The sequence below is a fragment of the Nanorana parkeri genome, unplaced genomic scaffold (genome assembly GCF_000935625.1).
Source record: "Nanorana parkeri isolate BGI_ZX_2015 unplaced genomic scaffold, ASM93562v1 scaffold6, whole genome shotgun sequence".
NCBI lineage: Eukaryota > Metazoa > Chordata > Amphibia > Anura > Dicroglossidae > Nanorana > Nanorana parkeri.
Genome location: NW_017306274.1, coordinates 2,805,063 through 2,811,207, shown reverse-complemented (window position 1 = coordinate 2,811,207; position 6,145 = coordinate 2,805,063).

The window sequence follows — 6,145 nt, the reverse complement described above, 5'->3', positions numbered from 1 at the left end:
ACCACCACCACCACCACCACCTTCCCTCCCACCACCTTCTTTCCCTTTAACCCTTTTTATGCTAGGGATGTTTTTCTAGTTGTAACTATTCTGGTTTTGTTAGTCTGAGTTTACTTTGCATTGTTTCAGAGATGATGTGATTTGGGGGTGTTGAAGGGGTCGGGGGTATTGAGGGGTCAGTTGGAAAGCAACAGGGGGCAGGCTGGGTAAAGTGTCTGTGTGTGGTAGGTCTTCTAGCTACAAGCTGTGCAGTGCAAGTGGCCTGAACTTCACTCTTTAAAAAAAAAAAAAGGACAAGGCGTGACTATGCTGGGAAGTTGTTGCAGAGGTTGCTTTGACCCACTGCAAGAGTTCAAGCAGAGGACAGGGGTTAAAGGAGCTGGGGTAGAGCAGGATGAAGTAGGTCTTTAGCTACTGTGGAACTATATGTGCTGAAAGGAAGGACTGTGCTTGTATGTTGCAACTAAAAAGTCTAGCATGCCCTGGAATTAGGTTGTGAGCTGAAGAACTGCAAGTCCCAGGCTACCGAAGGAGGAAGCAAGCAGGTTGTAGAGCTATGGCTAACAGCATGCATTAGAGAGCTGAGAAATGACAAGGTACACTATTGTTCGTGGAACTACAGGTCCCACCATGCACTGCAAATAAAGAAAATAAGAGTTGCCACAGCAGTTGAGAAGTCACAGTTTGCCTCAAGGCAAAGTTGGGACTTGTGTGTCTTCAACCCTTGGTCCTGGCTTATGTTCTCAATGGAGAGGAGATAATTAATTTTAGGATTAGGAAATGCCCTATTGGGTCTTTCTGATGGATCCATGGTTTGAAAAGATCCATAGTGTAGGCTAGGGGACATTATTTTGTATCCATTTGCATGGGCTGCAGTCCACTCTCAGTGGCCTTTATTGACTCTACTGGCCCAGAGATCTTGGTAGCAAGGAGACTGTCAGACCTTAGTTCAAACCCATCCATTGACCTGTGCTTAAGTGACTTCTGATTTTAGGGGTAACAATGAGGACAGTACTGCTTGGTAATGTGTCTTTTGCTATAAGAGTAGTCACTGCCGTTGTAAAATGTAAATACATAATCACTATCTTGCATAAGGTTGGCCTGATCCCTTAAAATGTCCCTAAACATGACATGAACGTCTGCATTTTGCACCCTGCAATCTTGGCCGTCCAAACCTTGGAAGGAGATTGAGATGTCTCGGTTGTGTTTTCCTAGACAATTGCCATTGTTCCCTTTAAGATTGCCCCGGGGGTGTCTGCTCAGTGCATAAACATGTGTGCTTGACTGAAACGGGGAGTGCATGGTTATGCACCCACCATCCTACAGAACAATGGTTCCCAGTCACAATCCCAGTCAAGTGTAAACAAGCTGCATGCTTTAGCTTTCTGTACCCTCTGTTGCAAATGTGTGATCTGTCTTATGTAGAGTTAATGAGCCATTGTGTTCTGCCTGACGTGGGACAGATAACAGGTAAAGCCACAGGCAGATACAGCTGCTTAGGGGAGAGGCGAGGGCTCGCTGGGGCTTGTGGTTCTCACAAACAGCCAGAGGCTTTTGTCTGTTGTAGCTCTGGTTAGATTGACAGGCACCTATATATATGTATTGACCTAACAAGGCCATACAAAGACAATGACGATGCAACGTGCAAAAACCTATTTAGTTTCATCAGAGTAGCAAAAGCGAATTGTTGATTGGTTACTATAGGTTACTATGCAGTGTATAATGCACTTGGCCTTTTTTAATCTAGTGTACAATACCTATACCAAGTGTGCAATACCTTCTACCAGCCTTCCTGTAGCCAGTGAGGTTGTACAGTCTCTGTAGGGTTTTTATTTACACCCTACTGTCCTATTCCAGCTCCTAGGAAGGTTTGGTCCTTGTCATATTGACTCTCACTCTACAGCTTGCTCCAATCACTGCTACAGTGTCCACTCTTGTAGTATTATGTGTGCGGAGGGTTCCTACATAGGCCAACCCGTGCCGAAATTTTACCAAATTTTACCAAATTTTCCACAATTTCAGGGACAGAAATGTGAAACCACCACCGATGGCAATGGGAAACATCAGTCAAAATGATTTTCCAACCACTTGGGAATTTTATTGCCGTTGCTGGCAGTCGTTTTCACTCACTTTTATCAAGGTTAATAGTATTTTTAGAGCGTTTTTGTCACGGAGCACTTTGCAAAACACGGCAAATGTGAAAACAATAATGTTCGAGCAAATATCAACGCAGGCAATCGCTCATCGCTTGCGGCAGGCGGCGTGCCCGTGTCGTGAGTCCTCTTGCGTGGGTAGGACTTAACGATAGGAAACCGGCTACGGTTGAGGAGCAGGAATGATCGTGAGATGTCTAGTGTTACGGAACGTTCGCTGATGATCATTTTGAGATGGCGAAGATACTGAAGAATACTAATGGCGATCAGATTTGATGTCGGTGTTGTCACATCACAGAAAGGAACAATCTTGAGCGTCCGCAGTTACTGCACTTTGCGTTTTTTGTCGAATGAACCTGACGGTGGCAATGGGACATTGGCTCGGTGGGCCAGACAGTCCTTACTTGTGATGTGACAGACCCTGCGTTAAAGTGACAGTCCTTTGCTCTGCATGATGCTACAAAAGCAGACAGGCTGAGTGACAGTCCCCTGCATCAGTATGGGCTTAGTACGTGACAGCTGGCTCAGAAATGCGAGTGACAGCCCTGCTGTCGGAAGCACAAACAGTTAAAGTGACAGTCCTCGTAGCTGCATGCTCTTAGTGACAGCCTGTGTCTGCAAGTCCAGGAATGCAAGTGACAGTCCCTGCTGTTAAGAACAGGAGCATTTAAAGTGACAGCTCCTATGTCCTCCTGCTTACTAAGAGACAGTGGCAGTGCACTTAGGGCAGGCATATGTGGCCCGACAGTTGCCAGCCATACGACTTAAGCATCGTATGTGACGATCAGGCCTTGTAGGAGTTAACCGGAGGAAGATTAGGAATGCTACATCAGGATTGCTCGCAGAGAATTTGCAACATACTGGAAAATCTCTGCCAGACCAGGTCCACATTGCTACCTTTTCTACGGATATAAGGGAACAAACCTCCACCCTACCGAATGCGTTTATAGCACGCTAACCATTATCCTCGCGATCCATGATTTGATATCTTTATGGTATCGAAATAATTGCAAAACAACAATCGGTAACGATCATTTTGGCACATTCTCTTTGATTTTAGCTAAAAATATTGCTAATTTTTGGGGTCACCTACACTTTACCTGAAATTGGTTAAAAAAAAATCAATTAAAATGATCAAAACTGATTGATGGAAAATATTGGCCCATGTGGTGGAAAATCATTTTGACAATTTTACGCCTATTTTTGTTGGTGGTCATAGGCGGGTTTCCTAAAAGACACAGTTGGTTGGTATTCTGTGTTACATGACGTCAGGCTCTATTCACCAATATAATACATCCTAATTTTCAAAAAATGACATTAATTTTCAACCCAGTCCAATGAGATTTGAACATGAAGGTCACATGACTGATAATAAAGATCCTTATCCTTGTGTTTAAGGTTTGTAAACTGAGCCCATAGATGACAGTGCTAATATGCGTACAGCGTGGACTTAATGCAGACAGTGGAGCTGGCTGTAGACCTTAGAGGGCGGCCAGACTTCCAGGAAAGACTTATCTATGCTCATGTTTAGGTAAACATGCATGCTCGGAATGTTGGAACATGCATGCGTTTCACTATGGTGTGGCCATACGCCTGCAAAAACATTCAACACGACCGACTGCTGTTTCGCCAGAACTGATCGGCCAGAGGTGTCTGGTGCCATCTGCTGGTGCCCACCCAAGGATTGCCACCCGGTCTAACTTGATTTGGGTAATGATTGTTTCCTGGTTATTAACAAGCTGCTACATCTCAGCTGGAACCTAAAGCTACCCAAAGCCATAAGATGATTTTATAGAATGCACGCTGGTCCCAAAAATACAAGCAGGTTTATGCACTGAGCAAACATACAACCTTATTGTAGGGGCTTAATGGCAATGATCGTGCCCAGAAGGAGTTACCACTGGTGGCTTTCTTGTCTGCATGCTATCAGTCCCTGTATTTCCAGTGCCAAACTCTATAGTCCCACCACCTGTCCTTAATTAGCAGTGTCAGTCCCTTTATTTGTATTTCCATTCTCTGTATTCTGACTGATAGTCTTGTATTTGCAATGGAAACTCATTGAGGGTCATCACTTCTTCTTTTGGGATTGGTTGGCCAGTGGTGGCCTGCAGTGGGTACATGCTGCCCTAAATATGTCTATTTTTCGATGGCCACATCCTTGTACCTGTGTTGGTCCCTGTGTTCTTAGACTGTCCCTGCATGTGCATGCATCTGATAGTATGATGGATCTGCATTAACAGGCTCCCAGTCCCTGTAGTAATATGCCACAGGACACAGTTATAAGGCCCGTAGACACGTCCTCTTGTCCCTGTATCTGGTATTTTCAGAAACAGTCCCTGTGCTAGTAGGTTCCAGTGCACTGCCAGTCTCCCTATAGTTCCCTCGCTATTGCTCACAGATACAATAACAGTCCCTGCCACTTAGGACCTCTGTCCCCATAGCAGCGTGTCAGTCCCTGCCCATATTCAGAGCCTCCTGTGTAAAAGCTGGGAGGAAGTTAAAGTGACATGTTACACCTTTGCAGGGTCGGGCCTTGAGTCTGGTATAAGGAATGCCAGTCCTGCCTGGGCACACAGCATTCTGCCAGGCACCCAGTTGTAGTGCCCAGAAGGAGTTACCGCTGGTGGCTTTCTTGTCTGCATGCTATCAGTCCCTGTATTTCCAGTGCCAAACTCTATAGTCCCACCACCTGTCCTTAATTAGCAGTGTCAGTCCCTTTATTTGTATTTCCATTCTCTGTATTCTGCCTGATAGTCTTGTATTTACAATTCATTCATGTGCAATGCCAGTGGCTCTATTTCCAGTGCCAGGTGCTTTACTTGAAATACCAGTCTTGTATTAGCAGCATCAGTTCAGTGACTCTTTGCATTGCCAGTGCATTGACAGTTCCTGCATTTGCAGTGCCAATGGCTTTAATTTCACAGTTACTGCTGTACTGGTAATGCATGTGCATGTCCAGTGCATGTCCAGTATTAGCATTGTCAGTCCCCCTGTTGGCAAGTCAATTTGCTATGCTTGCAGTGTCGTTTCTGTAGGTGTGTTAGCAGTCCTGTATTTGCAGTGCCAGTCATGTAGTTGCAGTGCATGTTACTCCATTGACAGTCCCAGTTGCTATACTTGCAGGGCCATTTCTGTAGGTGTGGTAGCAGCCCTGTATTTGCAGTGCCAGTCAAGTAGTTGCAGTGCATGTTCCTCCATTGACAGTCCCAGTTGCTATACTTGTAGTGCCACTCTTGGTTTATGCAGTGCCAATTCTGTATTTGATTTGCAGTGCCAGAAGTTGTAATGTCTCTAGTGCAGACACTAGAAGCAGTGCTGGTCCTTGTATTAGTGGCTGTACTATGAGAGCCTGTCAGTGCATTTACAGAACTAATGTTTGTGTTGGCAGTGCCAGTTCTGTATTTCCAGTACCAGTTTTCGCAGTTGCAGCACCAGTAGTTGAACAGTCAGTACCAATGGCCGTGTTGGCAATGTCCTTCCTGTTTCTGCAGTAGCAATTATTATACTTGCAGTGCCAGTGATTGTAATTGTAATGTCAGTCCTGTACTGTCAGTGTTGTTATTCCTATTTGCAGTGCCAGTTGTTAGGCGTGCAATGTCAGTCCTCTAGTTGCAATGCCAATTGTTCTACTTGCAGTACCAGTGGCTGTATTGTGAGTACCAACACAGTATTGTCAGTGCCAGTCCTGTATTTGCAGTTCCAAATATTATAGTTGCAGTGCTAGTTTCTAAACTTAAGAGTGTCAATCGCTGTATTTGCACTACCAGTGGTTCTAGTTGCAGGGTAATTGGTGTATTGACAGTGCCAGTCCTGTATTTGCAGTGCTATTTATTATAGTTGCAGTGCCAGTCCCGTACTTGTAATTCCAGTTGTTATAGATGCAGTGTTTCCACCTGTATTGTCAGTCCTGTATTTGAAGTACCTTTGGCTGTATTGTCCATGACGGTGCTGAATTTGTTGTGCCAGTCCCTGTATTTGGAGTGTCAGGTATT